Here is an 18,043-nt window from a genome sequence, read left to right as displayed (position 1 = left end):
ATGAAGTAAGCTGGTGCATTGGTTAGTCCAAATGACATAACAGTAAACTCATATAATCCATATCGAGTCGAGAATGCCGTCTTGGGAATATCCGATGGTCTAATCCTCATCTGATGGTAACCCGATCGGAGATCAATCTTCGAGAATACCCTGGCTCCTCTCATCTGATCAAATAAATCCTCAATACGGGGCAACGGGTACTTGTTCTTCACCGTAACATCGTTGAGAGATCTATAATCCACACACATCCGCTGTGATCCATCCTTCTTCTGTACAAACAGAACCGATGCTCCCCAAGGTGAGGAACTCGGACGAATGTACCTAGCCTCTTGTAACTCAGTTAACTGCTTCTTAAGTTCCTTCAGCACTTCTACGAACATCATGTATGGCCGTTTAGAAATAGGAGCAGTCCTAGATAATTCTTCTGGGAAGACATCCGGAAAATCTCTAACCACACGGATGTTGTCACCAACAAACTTCCCATCTACTAAGAATATCGCTAGTCTAGTAGCGGTAGTTACTGCAATTCCAACTTCAAATCTTTCTCCTTTGGAACTGGTGAGTTCTATGGTTCCTTTAGCACAGTGTATAAACTGCCTTTGCCTTTCTTAACCATACATACCAAGGATCACATCTATAGTGCTCTCTTCTAACACTATAGGGGTAGCCCATCTGGGTTAGAAACACAGGGTGAGAAAGAAAGGATTATAGACAAGGCAGTGATTACGAAGCATGTTATTTTGGGGGATTTATTAGCTAAGAGTGTCACCTACTAAAGCTAATTCATCATCTTATGGTGGTACATGCTAAGATGTCCGTCTATACTATTTCAATCAATCAAAGAAGCAAATCAGGCATTGATCATCAGAACAATCAACCAACATTTTTAATAGAGAAAATAATTTTATTTTTTTGTCTTAGGTCTCCTATCTCTTAAAAAGGTCATAAAGGTAGGATTCCAAAGTGTGAAATCCATCTTGTCTCAGAGTAGAAAAGGTAAGAATCATTAGAGTAGAACAGTAGAAGGTGAGACAGGATCAAGATAAGTATAGACAGAATAAGAGTAAGGTAAGCATAGAATGATTCAGAGTAAGATAAGTAGGTAAGAGTTTGTCCATTTCTATCTAGGTTTCGTCCTACAGTCAACATTTCCTCTGATACCACTTCTGTAACACCCGCTTTTAAAGGAACAAAGCCGGGTGCATCTCATACATGCGCCAAGAAGACAACATATATAATAACAGAGTGTATAGAGATAAATGTCATAAAACATCAGAGTAATTATTACATAGCGGAAGACTTATTACAAAATAAAAGTATAACCATAAAACGAACTAAGGATCGTCGGCGCCAATGTCGACTGAGAAACGCCACCTAGATCAGATCATACTCCTCGCCTTGTGGCTCCTCCTGAACCACCTGTTCTTCTCCTGTGGGGGGGGTGTGAGACAGCAAGAGTGAGCTCACATACGTTCATCGCTCAACAAGTTGTGGGGAATAATGTGGCATGAACTCACCAAAGGTGGGAGTTCATGAAGTGTAAGGCTGATCAATGGAATAAAGGCTGAAGCTAAGCATTGCTTTTATAAGTTGGTCAAAATTTTATTAGCAATTACTAAGTGTAAGTAAATACCAAACCTTAATAATAATAAAGAAAAGTAATAGTAAAATAATCCCAAATGCGATGCAAATGTCAAATTAAATTTAAGTTCCATATTTAATCATGTGAGGGTCCGAGCCGCTCTTGACCGTGAGCACGGCTAGTATACCAGTTTTACACTCTGCAGAGGTTGCGCATCTTTACCCACAAGTCGTGTATCCCATGTCGCCTGGGTTTGCAAGGCCCTTAGACACTACCGAGGTGAATGGCTAGGGATCCACTACGAGGCCTTTACAAAGTTCCACTAGCTTCCGAAAACCCGCTACAGTTTATAGGAAGATCCAGTACAGGGTTCCTGGCTGACAGCCATCGCAGCAAAATCAACCAGGGACCTCCCCGCACTGACCTCTCCCCTACTGCTCTTGCCCCTTTCGGGTAAGGTAGTCTTCCACTAGCTTTCCTAATTAGTCAGCCAAGGGCGTCCCATTATACCCTTGTGGTAGCACTGTTTTCCCGGGTGGTCGCTCCATGTTCCCATTAATTTAATGATCTTAACATGAACAGTAATAATAGCAAGATAATAACAGAATAATCATGTGTAGTGTAACTCCATACCCAATCCACATAAAGCAATAGCAAGTACTACCCAAAAATATTTCAGGGGTGAACAAGGTATAGAGGTAATCAAAACTGGGGTAACATAAAGGCTCCCATCAAAATTTACCTATGCAGATCATTAAAATTAATAAGAACATGGTTGGGAAAAGTAAGTGATCAAGGGCACAACTTGCCTGCAATGAGCTCCTGCTCAGCTACTTCTACTTGTTGAAGCTCAGGTTCCACAGTGGGTTGCTCGTCTACTCGCATCAACACAATACATACATAGTATAGCCAAAATCAACATCACACCAAACAGATGAATGAAATATACAGTAAAAATCTACACATTAAAATGAAACCATAGGAACTGGAATCACTAAATTTTGAGTTATAGTATTCAAGTTATGAATTTCCTAAGATTTAAGGTGATTATAATAGGATTAGATGATAAATTAATTTTCTAACAGAGTTCATGTCGAAACAGTGATTCTAAATGATAGAGAATATTATTACCAAATTTTAGGAATTGGAATGACTCAATTTGGAGCTAAAATGAATTTTCTATGAATTAACTAAGTTCTAACATTTATTTATGCATTAAAAACCATTTCTGTGATTATTTTTCTATTTTTCTTAGTCTCTGGATCGGGCATCAATTACTGAGAAGTGCAGGGGCTCTGGAGCAAAACTTCCTAAGACACAGAGCCATCCTGCGCAGGACTGCGGGTTATTATTCTAAAACTTCAGGGTCTCTTTAGTAATTGTGACAAGGCGAAGGGTTACAAGGCAAGATCGGCCGTCCGATTTAACTTCTACGCTACAGATTAGATCTAACCCATCCGAACCTTTTTGGCCGCCAGATCTAAAATGAACCGCCCAGATCTAACCTATCATTAAAGGAATCAGTGAGCTACCAGAGTCGTCGATCGTCTGATTAACGCCTCGGATTCAAAGCCTCGAAAGGGTACTCTCCTGTTCTAATCTGAGCCGTCGTCTTGAGATCGAGCGGCCCACGGTTCTTCTTCTCTCCCCCAAATCCACGCGACGGCTGCACTGCCCACCCACGGCGGAGCATCGCCGGCGGACGCGTACTTCGATGCCCGGACGCCCCTAACCTAAAATTGGCCGGTGCTTAACCCAGAGAGGGTGATGGCGAGCACAGAAGGAAGATTCTCACCCGCGATTGAAGTGGCAGTGGCGCTGTTCACGACACCAGGCGACTCCGCGCGGTGAAGAGAGCTCCGGCGACGAATTGTCGTCGGGCAGATCGATTTCCCCCCGAATTCGGTCCACGGCGAGCTTCTATAGTGTCTGGCGATGCCCCTTTTACTCCTTCCCGGAACACGAGCGACGCCGAAGGCGCTAGGCGTCGACGGCGGACCTCCCTCTCCCGCTCCGCTCACACGAGTACGGTTGGCTAGCTCGATTTGGCGTCGGGGTAGAGTCTCAGGACTACGTTAGGGCCTGCGCGAGGTCGAGGCGATGGAGAAAACAGGTAGAAGCTACCGCAATCCGTTGGGGTTTTATGCCGCATAGAGGCGCGCCCAATGCGAGGAACTCGGCCCGAGCTCCAGCGGCCGTTGCGGCGAATCCGTTGGGGGAAGAGATGGCGTGGGGAGAGTGTGGGGTGACGCCGAGTCAACCCGCGCCTGGTAATGAGGGCAGGGGGGGTCCGTGCGGCCGCAGCAGGGGAGGTGGTCGTGGTGCCCGCGCGATTGTCGGAGCTTGACGCGGTCGTTGAGCTCTGCGCCCAGCCTCCGCGGAGAAGATGGCCACCCCGTCCATGCGGCCCACACCCAGCGACTCCAGCGCGCAAGAACGAGGCTGGCACGCGGCGGGAGTGAGGCTGAGGCCATGGGTCCACCTGGCAGAGGTGCAGGGTAACCGGCTGGCGGCTAGGGTTTGCCGTAGTGGAAGCGTGCGCGCGGGGGAGCGGCTGACGAAACCGGCCCGCTTGTCGGCGCCGGGCGCATGAAGGTGTTGGGCTGCGCGGAGGAAGGACTGAGTGGGCCGAAAAGCGGCTGCGCGAGCCCAGCACTGTTTTTCTCTTTTTCTTTTGTATTTTGTTTTCCTTTCACTTTTCCTTTTAGATTTTCAAATTCAAATTTGAATTCAATTGTAACTGTGAACTTAAACTCATTTTAAATGTACAAATTGAACCCAAATATGGAAGGTCCAATTATTTCTATATGTATTTCTCTATTTTTGTATGGCATTTTTCTTTCTTTTCTCTACACTCTAATTTGCAAATTAGGGTTAAAATTCCCAAATTTGGATATTAATATAATTCTTTTTATATTATTTTTACATTGTCACAAAATGCGCACAAAATAAAATCCATCATGATGCATAATTTAGTGGCATATCTTTTATTAATTTTTTTTTTGTTTTTAAATATGGTGTTCACATGTGATGGTAAATGGATACAACTCACACATATAAATTAAGGAAATATTTTTTTCCTCCTTTTATATTATCTCTTACAAATTGGGTATTACAAATCCTACCCCCCTTAACAAGAATCTCGTCCTCGAGATTTAGGAAGGACTAGGGAAAAGATGGGGAACAATCTATGCGAAGCTCTTCTTCTCTTTCCCATGTCGCTTCATCTTCTCCATGGTGACTCCATTGCACTTTGCACATCTTTATCACCTTATTCCTGGTATGTCGAGTCAATGTATACAAAATCTTGACAGGATACTCCGTATAAGCCAAATTTCCCTGAACACTGAGCTCTTCCATTGGTATCTGTTTCTCAGGGACACGGAGACACTTCTTAAATTGAGACACATGGAATACATTATGCATATCAGATAGACTATCAGGTAGCTCGAGTTAATAGGCCATCTTTCCAACTTGCCTAAAAACTCCGAATGGTCCAATAAAGCGAGGGGACAATTTGCCCGTGACTTTGAATCTCCTCATTCCACGAAGTGGTGACCCCTTGAGGTACACATGATCACCTTCCTCAAATTCTAGTGGTCTCCTTCTATTATCAGCATAGCTCCTTTATCTGGTCTGAGCTACCCTCAAATTCTCTCGAATTATACGAACTTGTTCTTCTGCCTCTTGAATGAGTTCAGGTCCAAAGATTTGTCTTCCTCTAGTCTGATCCAATTTAGAGGAGTCCTGCATTTCCTGTCATATAGAGTCTCGAATAGTGACGTCTTCAGACTGGCCTGGTAACTATTATTATATGAATACTTAACACAAGGTAGACACTTGTTCCAACTATTACCATGCTGAAGGGCACAAGCTCTCAACATGTCCTCCAATACTTGATTAGCCCCTTTTAGTTTGTCCATCAGTCTAAAGGTGATAGGTTGTACTAAAATTCAACTTCGTATCCATGTTCTCATGAAAACTTTTCCAAGATCTGGAGGTAAATTGTGATCCTCTATCTGAAACGATCTTCTTAGGTACATTGTGTAGAGACATAATCCAAACCACATATACTCTACCAATTGAGATACCTTATAAGTTGTCTTGACTGGAATGAAATGAGCCACTTTGGTCAGTCTATCCACAATAACCCATATAGAATCGTATCCTTTCGAGGTGCGAGGCAATCCAGTAATGAAATCCTTACCAGTCTCTTCCCACTCCCACTCAGGTATCTTTAGTGGGTGCAGTAGTCCAGTTGGCCTCTCGTGTTTAGCCTTAACTCTTTGACACACATCGCACATAGCCACATGTGCAGCCACATCTCTCTTCAATCGTACCACCAATACTTCTGCTTCAAATCCTGATACATCTTGGTACTACCAGGATGAATAGATTAATTTGAGTCATGGGCTTCCTTCAGTATAGTCTCACGAAGGCTATCAATCTTGGGAACTCATATCCGATCCTTGAACCATATTGTGCCTTGCTCATCTTTCGTGAATTCTGGACCTCGTCCTTCAGTAATCAGATCCTTAATCGCTTATCTTTTAGCATCACCAATTTGTCCTTTGCGGGTTTCTTGTTCCAAGGTAGGTTCCAACTCGATGGTAACTCCTTCAGTGTGTGTAACAATTCCCAGGTTAAGTCTCCTGAAATCCTCAACAATCTCATCGGGTAGCTGGGCAACAACAGCTGAGCGAACATGCTCCTTTCGACTCAAGGCATCTGTAACCAAATTTGCCTTGCACGGGTGATAGTGAATTTCCAAATCATAATCCTTAATAAGCTCCAACCAACGGCGTTGCCTAAGGTTGAGATCCTTCTGAGTGAATATGTACTTCAAACTCTTATGATCCGTGTATACTTGGCACTTAGTTCCCATAATGTAGTGTCTCCAAATCTTAAGTGCATGCACAACGGCAGCCAGCTCTAAGTCATGAGTGGGGTAGTTTAATTCATGTTTCTGCAACTGACGAGATGCATAGGCGATCACATGTCCTTCTTGCATGAGCACACATCCAAGTCCTTGGCCACATGCATCACAATAAATGTCAAATCCCTTCTGCAGATCTGGCATAATCAATACTGGTGGTGACATCAACCTCTCCTTCAATTGATCAAAGCTCTCTTGGCATTTCTCATCCCACTTGAATTCTCTTCCTTTCTTCAAAAGCGATGTCATGGGCTTAGCAATCTTAGAAAATCCTTCAATAAATCTCCGATAATATCCTGCGAGTCCCAAGAAACTCCGAATCTCCGTAACTGTAATGGGCACTCTCCACTCCATTATCTCCTTTACTTTAGCAGGATCCACAGCTATTCCTCCATTAGAAATAATATGACCAAGGAATGGCACCTTGTCAATCCAAAACTCGCACTTGCTGAACTTAGCATAGAGTTGATTATCTCGTAACTTCTGTAGCACCAACCTTAGATGTAGCTCATGATCACTTTCATTCTTAGAATAGATAAGAATATCGTCGATGAATACCACGACGAATCTGTCCAAATACTCCATAAACACCTTATTCATCAAATTCATGAAGTAAGCTGGTGCATTGGTTAGTCCAAATGACATAACAGTAAACTCATATAATCCATATCGAGTCGAGAATGCCGTCTTGGGAATATCCGATGGTCTAATCCTCATCTGATGGTAACCCGATCGGAGATCAATCTTCGAGAATACCCTGGCTCCTCTCATCTGATCAAATAAATCCTCAATACGGGGCAACGGGTACTTGTTCTTCACCGTAACATCGTTGAGAGATCTATAATCCACACACATCCGCTGTGATCCATCCTTCTTCTGTACAAACAGAACCGATGCTCCCCAAGGTGAGGAACTCGGACGAATGTACCTAGCCTCTTGTAACTCAGTTAACTGCTTCTTAAGTTCCTTCAGCACTTCTACGAACATCATGTATGGCCGTTTAGAAATAGGAGCAGTCCTAGATAATTCTTCTGGGAAGACATCCGGAAAATCTCTAACCACACGGATGTTGTCACCAACAAACTTCCCATCTACTAAGAATATCGCTAGTCTAGTAGCGGTAGTTACTGCAATTCCAACTTCAAATCTTTCTCCTTTGGAACTGGTGAGTTCTATGGTTCCTTTAGCACAGTGTATAAACTGCCTTTGCCTTTCTTAACCATACATACCAAGGATCACATCTATAGTGCTCTCTTCTAACACTATAGGGGTAGCCCATCTGGGTTAGAAACACAGGGTGAGAAAGAAAGGATTATAGACAAGGCAGTGATTACGAAGCATGTTATTTTGGGGGATTTATTAGCTAAGAGTGTCACCTACTAAAGCTAATTCATCATCTTATGGTGGTACATGCTAAGATGTCCGTCTATACTATTTCAATCAATCAAAGAAGCAAATCAGGCATTGATCATCAGAACAATCAACCAACATTTTTAATAGAGAAAATAATTTTATTTTTTTGTCTTAGGTCTCCTATCTCTTAAAAAGGTCATAAAGGTAGGATTCCAAAGTGTGAAATCCATCTTGTCTCAGAGTAGAAAAGGTAAGAATCATTAGAGTAGAACAGTAGAAGGTGAGACAGGATCAAGATAAGTATAGACAGAATAAGAGTAAGGTAAGCATAGAATGATTCAGAGTAAGATAAGTAGGTAAGAGTTTGTCCATTTCTATCTAGGTTTCGTCCTACAGTCAACATTTCCTCTGATACCACTTCTGTAACACCCGCTTTTAAAGGAACAAAGCCGGGTGCATCTCATACATGCGCCAAGAAGACAACATATATAATAACAGAGTGTATAGAGATAAATGTCATAAAACATCAGAGTAATTATTACATAGCGGAAGACTTATTACAAAATAAAAGTATAACCATAAAACGAACTAAGGATCGTCGGCGCCAATGTCGACTGAGAAACGCCACCTAGATCAGATCATACTTCTCGCCTTGTGGCTCCTCCTGAACCACCTGTTCTTCTCCTGTGGGGGGGGGGGTGTGAGACAGCAAGAGTGAGCTCACATACGTTCATCGCTCAACAAGTTGTGGGGAATAATGTGGCATGAACTCACCAAAGGTGGGAGTTCATGAAGTGTAAGGCTGATCAATGGAATAAAGGCTGAAGCTGAGCATTGCTTTTATAAGTTGGTCAAAATTTTATTAGCAATTACTAAGTGTAAGTAAATACCAAACCTTAATAATAATAAAGAAAAGTAATAGTAAAATAATCCCAAATGCGATGCAAATGTCAAATTAAATTTAAGTTCCATATTTAATCATGTGAGGGTCCGAGCCGCTCTTGACCGTGAGCACGGCTAGTATACCAGTTTTACACTCTGCAGAGGTTGCGCATCTTTACCCACAAGTCGTGTATCCCATGTCGCCTGGGTTTGCAAGGCCCTTAGACACTACCGAGGTGAATGGCTAGGGATCCACTACGAGGCCTTTACAAAGTTCCACTAGCTTCCGAAAACCCGCTACAGTTTATAGGAAGATCCAGTACAGGGTTCCTGGCTGACAGCCATCGCAGCAAAATCAACCAGGGACCTCCCCGCACTGACCTCTCCCCTACTGCTCTTGCCCCTTTCGGGTAAGGTAGTCTTCCACTAGCTTTCCTAATTAGTCAGCCAAGGGCGTCCCATTATACCCTTGTGGTAGCACTGTTTTCCCGGGTGGTCGCTCCATGTTCCCATTAATTTAATGATCTTAACATGAACAGTAATAATAGCAAGATAATAACAGAATAATCATGTGTAGTGTAACTCCATACCCAATCCACATAAAGCAATAGCAAGTACTACCCAAAAATATTTCAGGGGTGAACAAGGTATAGAGGTAATCAAAACTGGGGTAACATAAAGGCTCCCATCAAAATTTACCTATGCAGATCATTAAAATTAATAAGAACATGGTTGGGAAAAGTAAGTGATCAAGGGCACAACTTGCCTGCAATGAGCTCCTGCTCAGCTACTTCTACTTGTTGAAGCTCAGGTTCCACAGTGGGTTGCTCGTCTACTCGCATCAACACAATACATACATAGTATAGCCAAAATCAACATCACACCAAACAGATGAATGAAATATACAGTAAAAATCTACACATTAAAATGAAACCATAGGAACTGGAATCACTAAATTTTGAGTTATAGTATTCAAGTTATGAATTTCCTAAGATTTAAGGTGATTATAATAGGATTAGATGATAAATTAATTTTCTAACAGAGTTCATGTCGAAACAGTGATTCTAAATGATAGAGAATATTATTACCAAATTTTAGGAATTGGAATGACTCAATTTGGAGCTAAAATGAATTTTCTATGAATTAACTAAGTTCTAACATTTATTTATGCATTAAAAACCATTTCTGTGATTATTTTTCTATTTTTCTTAGTCTCTGGATCGGGCATCAATTACTGAGAAGTGCAGGGGCTCTGGAGCAAAACTTCCTAAGACACAGAGCCATCCTGCGCAGGACTGCGGGTTATTATTCTAAAACTTCAGGGTCTCTTTAGTAATTGTGACAAGGCGAAGGGTTACAAGGCAAGATCGGCCGTCCGATTTAACTTCTACGCTACAGATTAGATCTAACCCATCCGAACCTTTTTGGCCGCCAGATCTAAAATGAACCGCCCAGATCTAACCTATCATTAAAGGAATCAGTGAGCTACCAGAGTCGTCGATCGTCTGATTAACGCCTCGGATTCAAAGCCTCGAAAGGGTACTCTCCTGTTCTAATCTGAGCCGTCGTCTTGAGATCGAGCGGCCCACGGTTCTTCTTCTCTCCCCCAAATCCACGCGACGGCTGCACTGCCCACCCACGGCGGAGCATCGCCGGCGGACGCGTACTTCGATGCCCGGACGCCCCTAACCTAAAATTGGCCGGTGCTTAACCCAGAGAGGGTGATGGCGAGCACAGAAGGAAGATTCTCACCCGCGATTGAAGTGGCAGTGGCGCTGTTCACGACACCAGGCGACTCCGCGCGGTGAAGAGAGCTCCGGCGACGAATTGTCGTCGGGCAGATCGATTTCCCCCCGAATTCGGTCCACGGCGAGCTTCTATAGTGTCTGGCGATGCCCCTTTTACTCCTTCCCGGAACACGAGCGACGCCGAAGGCGCTAGGCGTCGACGGCGGACCTCCCTCTCCCGCTCCGCTCACACGAGTACGGTTGGCTAGCTCGATTTGGCGTCGGGGTAGAGTCTCAGGACTACGTTAGGGCCTGCGCGAGGTCGAGGCGATGGAGAAAACAGGTAGAAGCTACCGCAATCCGTTGGGGTTTTATGCCGCATAGAGGCGTGCCCAATGCGAGGAACTCGGCCCGAGCTCCAGCGGCCGTTGCGGCGAATCCGTTGGGGGAAGAGATGGCGTGGGGAGAGTGTGGGGTGACGCCGAGTCAACCCGCGCCTGGTAATGAGGGCAGGGGGGGTCCGTGCGGCCGCAGCAGGGGAGGTGGTCGTGGTGCCCGCGCGATTGTCGGAGCTTGACGCGGTCGTTGAGCTCTGCGCCCAGCCTCCGCGGAGAAGATGGCCACCCCGTCCATGCGGCCCACACCCAGCGACTCCAGCGCGCAAGAACGAGGCTGGCACGCGGCGGGAGTGAGGCTGAGGCCATGGGTCCACCTGGCAGAGGTGCAGGGTAACCGGCTGGCGGCTAGGGTTTGCCGTAGTGGAAGCGCGCGCGCGGGGGAGCGGCTGACGAAACGGGCCCGCTTGTCGGCGCCGGGCGCATGAAGGTGTTGGGCTGCGCGGAGGAAGGACTGAGTGGGCCGAAAAGCGGCTGCGCGAGCCCAGCACTGTTTTTCTCTTTTTCTTTTGTATTTTGTTTTCCTTTCACTTTTCCTTTTAGATTTTCAAATTCAAATTTGAATTCAATTGTAACTGTGAACTTAAACTCATTTTAAATGTACAAATTGAACCCAAATATGGAAGGTCCAATTATTTCTATATGTATTTCTCTATTTTTGTATGGCATTTTTCTTTCTTTTCTCTACACTCTAATTTGCAAATTAGGGTTAAAATTCCCAAATTTGGATATTAATATAATTCTTTTTATATTATTTTTACATTGTCACAAAATGCGCACAAAATAAAATCCATCATGATGCATAATTTAGTGGCATATCTTTTATTAATTTTTTTTTTGTTTTTAAATATGGTGTTCACATGTGATGGTAAATGGATACAACTCACATATATAAATTAAGGAAATATTTTTTTCCTCCTTTTATATTATCTCTTACAAATTGGGTATTACATCGGACGACTCGACCTTCCCGTCTGCTTCGGAACGCCCTCCAACTTTCGAAGGGAGACCCTAACGTTCGAGGTGGTCGGGTTCCGAGGAACCTACCACGCGGTATTAGGAAGGCCATGCTACGCGAAGTTCATGGCCGTCCCCAACTACACCTACCTGAAGCTCAAGATGCTGGGCCCCAACGGGGTCATCACCGTCGGCCCCACGTACAAGCACGCGTTCGAATGCGACGTGGAGTGCGTGGAGTACGCCGAGGCCCTCGCCGAGTCCGAGGCCCTCATCGCCGACCTGGAGAGCCTCTCCAAAGAGGTGCCAGACGTGAAGCGTCATGCCGGCAACTTCGAGCCAGTGGAGACGGTTAAGGCCGTCCCCCTCGACCCCAGTGGCAACGTCTCCAAGCAAATCCGGATCGGCTCCGGGCTCGATCCCAAATAGGAAGCAGTGCTCGTCGACTTCCTCTGCGCGAGCGCCGACGTCTTCGCGTGGAGTCCCTCGGACATGCCCGGCATACCGAGGGATGTCGCCGAGCACTCGCTGGATATTCGGGCCGGAGCCCGACCCGTCAAATAGTCTCTGCGCCGATTCAACGAGGAGAAGCGCAGAGCGATAGGCAAGGAGATCCACAAGCTAATGGCGGCGAAGTCCATAAAAGAGGCGAAAAGCGTCAAGCTCAACCCCAAAAAGTGGGTCCTCGGGGTGCCCCAGGGCGTGGTCTTGGGGTTCATCATCTCCAAGCGGGGCATCGAAGCCAACCCGGAGAAGATCGCGACCATCGCACAGCACCCCGAGCCCTTGCTGGGGGCACCCGGGGGCTACACGCACCCCCGAGAAAGGCCGCTTGTCATCGCCAAAGTTCTGGAGCCCGGAACGTACAAGCTGGCCGGCGGTCAAGGCGAGGTCTACGGCAACGCTTGGAACATCCGACAGCTACGTCGCTTCTACCCTTAAGATGTTTTCAAGCTGTTCGTATACCTCGCTCCCACACAAGTCTCAGTCGTCAAGGAAGGGTCAGCCTCGCCTCGGCGGAGCGTGACCCTCCCTCGGGGGCTAAAAAGGGGGGAACCCCTCTACGTCAAGATTGGGTGTACCTCTCCGCATCCAAAATTTTCGGTCAAAAAGGCTTTTGCGTTCTCCCGGCTATGTCAGAAGCAGGGCCCCAAGGAGCGAACGTGGGTGCATGTAAGTGGCAAGGCCGACTGAGCCGAGGAATTCCTATGCCTCCGGGTTAGGGACACCTCACTCATCACCCGCCACGAAAAATGACCCCTACTCGGGAAGCCACCCTGTTATTGACAGGCAAAGCCGGACACGCAAAAATAAAAGGAAGAGGAGTACAACTTCATGCAATGGAAACAAAGTGTTCAGGCCTCAGCGACCACAGAAAGACACACGCGCATCCAACAGAAACTGTTCCAACGGAGTTAGGCGTCGCCTTGGGAAGGAGCCACGCCTTCAGCTCCGTCCCCGCCTTCGGTAAAGTCCATCTCGGCTTCCGGCGACGGTGCAGGGGGGAGGATCTCCGCCTCAAAGGTGGTCGCCAGCACTGCGCTCGGACCCGCGGCGACCGCGTCAAGCCGCTGGACTTCTGCCAGGGCAGCTTCGTCTTCGTCAGGAAGACAATACCCCTCACTAACCCGCTCCAGGTCCACAACGTAGTGGGAAGCGAGCACGGCGAAGGCCCGCCTGACGCCGTGGTGTAGCGCCTCGCGGAGTCTGCCACGCACGTGATCACCCAAGGCTTGAAGGCGACTTTGAGGGGAGCTTCCTGAGGGAACGTCGCCGGAGCCAAGGATCCGATAAACGTTCGAGACGGCTTCGGACATGGCTGCGTGGTCGGCCTCCCTCTGCTCGGCCGCCCCGGCAAGTGCCTCGGCAAGCGCCTTGGCGGACTCATCAAGGGCGGACTCGAGCTCTGCGAACAGCCAGAAGAAAGATCTCAAACACAAGCAGAGGAAACAAACAGGAACGAGAACCAAGGATGGCCAAGGCGTACCTCCGGCTCGGGCACGCTGCTCCGAGGCCGCGACCTGGGCTACGGCTAAGTCGGCTGCAAGGGTTTCGGCCCTGCTTTCGGCCTCGGCAGCCCGGCCCTGAGATTGGCCCCGCTCCTCGACGACCCGGTCGAACTCTGACCGCTGCCGTTGCGCTTCTGCGCGCGCCGCGGCCGCCTCTGCGCGCGCCGCTGCCGCCTCGGCTCTCAGGTCAGTGCAGAGCAACGGGAGGTCCACTACCTCGGCACCCTGCTGAGAAAGGCGCGCAGTAGCCCCGGCGAGCGAGGTCCTCAGGGATCGCAGCGAGCCCCAGACGTCGACCTCGCGGCGGATGAACGACGACTTGGCGGCGCTCCGATCCGTCAGATCCTGAGGGAAGGAAGCGGGGCGTCACGAAGAACGCCTCGGTCACAGAAGAGAAAAGGTATACCTGAAACCGTTACCTAGAGGATTTTGGGGACGTCCCTGCAGAAAACCTCCAGCGACGACCGGAGCGACCCCACCGTTGCTTCAGCACACTCGCGGAGCTCATCCCAGGATTGGTCCTCCCGTTCATCGTCGAGAACGAAGACGGGGTCCGAGGCCTCACGGGTCCGGAACCGGAGCAACTGGCGCCGGCCCTCGGAGCTCTGCCGCACAGCGACGAGGCTGCCGCCCGGCGGGACGGATCGCGCCTCCACGCCCCCCCTTTCGAGGCACCAAGCGTCGACGCATCAGCCGTCTCGACGTCGGCAGCAACCGGTCGCTCTCCGACTGGGACAGCGGCGACTTCGGTAGCGGCAGGCACCGGCATGGCCGGCACGTCCGGTGGGCTCGGGACCACGTCAACGTCAGCCGCCTCCCCTATCACAATGGCCGCCTCGGCAGAAGAGCCAGCCTCGGGAAAATGCTCCACGGCGACCGATGCCGCCCGAGTCCCCTGCGGTGGAACGCCTTGCGGGAGGGTCGGCTGAACGGCAAGGCCTGGAGCGGCGCTGGCCGCACAGGCCGGCGTCATCTTAAGGGCCTTCCGGGGTGCCAGGTCGGTCAGTCCATGGCTTCGCTTGCTGAGGGAAAAAGAAAAATCACGGTCGGGACAAAAGAATGGAAAGCCAGGACAAAGACATTCCGAGATACTTACCCGCTCCGGGCCATGATCCACCGTGCCTGGGGGAAGTCTCTTGGATCCCGGCCCCCGGAACCGCCGCCGAGGTCCGCTTCGCCGGCAACTTCGGCACCACCCTTGCTTTGGACGCCTGGGGGGCAGATTGCCCAGGCACTGTCGCGATGACCTGAGGATCGCCTCCCTGCGCTGCCGGCGCGAGCGGCGGCTCTCGGGGAGCAGACGCCCTGGCCTGGCCCCCCGGGGTCACCTCATCTCCTCCAGCCGAGGGGTCAGGTGCCCTCTCGGGTTGCCCCCGCCCCTCGGGCCGGGACCCCGACGCCCCGACTCCGGGGACTGACGGCGTCAGCCCGCTCGGGGGCTGGCTTGACGGCTCCTGGCCAAACCCCAAGCCGGGGCTGAGGCCAAGGCGGGCGGCCATGTCGTCCTCCTCGTCATCATCTTCATCATCGTCGTCGTCGTCGGGCGTTTCCGGCGACGGCTCCCTCAGGAGCCCCTCCCTCTCCTGCCGGCGACGGAGCTTTTCCAAGGCGTCTCGAGCCCGCCTCCGCTCGCGGGCCCGGGCCTTCTCCGCGTCCTTCTTCTTCTTCTTCTCCTCCGCGGCGACCCGCCGCGCTGCTCGGTCCACCGCGTCCTACGGGACCCGTGGCAAGGAAGGCTTGTGCCACCCCACCTCCTGAAGAAGGGGGGAAAAACCCCGATCGTAAGAACCAGGAGCAACCCGATGTATGAAGAAGGAAGGAGCGGACACTCACCAGAGTCACGCACCCTCGGTCGGGGCGCATCAAAAGCTGGGAGAAGGCGTGGGGGTCCGGCTTCCCCAACGCGATGGACACCCGCCATTGGAGGGCGTCGAAGGGAAGAGGATCAGGGGACATCCGTGAGCCCTCCCAGTCAGCCTCCGGGGTCATCTCCCAAAGCGACAGCCGACGCTCTGCCAAGGGAAGCACCCTCCGACGGTGGATGGCGGCAATCACTCCCACAGCGGTGAGTCCCCCCTTCCGCAACGCCTCCAAGGCCTGGAGAAGGGTTCGAGGTTCTTCTGTCTTTCGTGCGGGGTCCCGTGGCGCCAAGCGTCGGTGGCAGTGGTGACTACTCGCTGGGAGAACGGCGAGAGCAACTCGCCATCATTCCGGAGGTAGAACCACCGGCGCTGCCACCCCTTGTTCGAGGACGCGAGGATGGAAGGAATATACAGCGACGCCCGCGACTGCCTCAGTAGGAGGGTGCAGCCGCCGGCCCGCACCGCCGAGCGGACTTTCCTCTCCCCCGTCGGCAAGGCAAAAAGCTCCGCGAAAAAGAGATGGGTCCACAAATCCCAATGGGGGGCGATCCCCAAGTACCCCTCGCACACCGCTACGAAGATGGCGGCCTGCGAAATGGAGTTGGGGGTGAGGTTGTGCAACTCCACCCCATAGTGGTACAGGATCGCCCGCATAAAGCGGCCCGCCGGCACACCGAATCCCCGCTCGTGGAAGGAGACAAAGCTCACGATGTACCCAGCGGTGGGGACGGAGCGGCTCCGCCCACGGGAGGAATCCATTCCGGTCGCTGCTCATCGGTGAGAGGGCGAAGCAAACCCTCACCGACCAGATCCTCCAGATCACTCGCCGTCACCGTGGAAAAGGGCCATGGATCGCGCGGCGAGATGATGGTCACCCGGTCAGCCATCACCGAGCAGAAGGGATGGCGGCGCAAGGGGCAGGAAAGGCGGTTTCCTCTTCTATGGCTAAGTCTCTCGGGTTGCGAAAACCTAAGAGGGAGGCAGGAAGCGGAGCAAAGAACCGTCACCAGACCCTCTCCCGGGTATATAAAGACCAAGGCGAGGCCGGTTCCAACGTTCCGCCCGGACCGGACGCGGGATTCGAAAACGCGAAGCAAAACAGCCGTTCCTCGAATGGCTCGCGCACGCGCAACGGCCGCCCCACCAACCACTCGCCCCGTCGCATTAACTCCGCGGCGGGACAGACGGCGCTTCTGGCAGGAGAATCGGGCGACGCTTCGCCTTCGCCGTAATAACCGCGCCAAAAAAGGTACGCCGCGTCGTTCGATTTCGTATCCTTTTCCTTTTTTCCTCTTTCTATCTCTCTTGCAACAGGGACCGGGAAAGGGGGATACCCCGAAAAGGATCCTTCCCCGTGAAGGAACCAGGCTCCGAGCCTCCCTGCTGATCAGAGGTTCGAAGGCTGGCCCCCCGAAGGGTTCGACAGCCGCCTCAGATCGCGTGGGCCCCACACCCACTACTGGTCAGAGGTTCGAAGGCCGGCCCCCCGAAGGGTTCCACGGCCGCCTCAGGCTACTCGGGCTCCGCGCCCATTACTGATCAGGGGTTCGAAGGCTGGCCCTCGAAGGGTTCACAGCCGCCTCAGACACCGAGCGAGGGATGACCATGGGTACGTTCGATACATAACCAAGGCTTGGGCTGCGCTCCCGAGGTACCCTAGGACATTTCCGAGACCAGCGGGAGCGATCTTGTAACGGAATCCCATCAGAGGGAGGCATCGAGCCCTCGGACCCCGTCGCCAGGGGACCGGGTCCGGCAGATCACCCGCAGGTACTTTTGGGCGTGCCTCCGGGCCCCTAGACGACCCCTAACGAATGGGGCACGGACGTCCACTCGGATTACCCGCTTGCAGCTCACTGGAGACACCATGTTCGGCGCCCATCGAGGGCAACATGGCGCTTTCCCCCCTCCTCCTTGCGGAAAGGCGACGCAGGGGCGTATGTAAAAAAGTCGAGTCTGTCCCTGATCGCCCTCTCGCCCTGTGCGGAGGCTCGGGGGCTGCTCTCGCAAACCCGGCTCCGGCCGAACCGTTGACAGCGTCAACATACCAGCCCGAGAACTTGGGACCCGACCGTACACCCGGGCTACGGCCAGCTCGCATGAGGGAACAACTAGACCAGCCGAAGCATTACGCGAGGCATTAAGACCTCGAAGGAGTGAAACCACTCCTCCGAGGCCTCGGGGGCTACACCCGGCGGGTGCGCTCGCGCGCACCCACGGGAACAAAATGCAACCGAGAAAGGCTGGTCCCCTTGCAAAAAAGTGCGACGAAAGCCTCCAAGCGAGTGCTAACACTCCCTTCGAGGCTCGGGGGCTACTATCGGGGACCATAATTAGGGG

This window comes from Zea mays, chromosome 2, assembly GCF_902167145.1.
Source record: "Zea mays cultivar B73 chromosome 2, Zm-B73-REFERENCE-NAM-5.0, whole genome shotgun sequence".
Taxonomy (NCBI): Eukaryota; Viridiplantae; Streptophyta; class Magnoliopsida; order Poales; family Poaceae; genus Zea; species Zea mays.
This window is presented reverse-complemented; position numbering follows the sequence as displayed.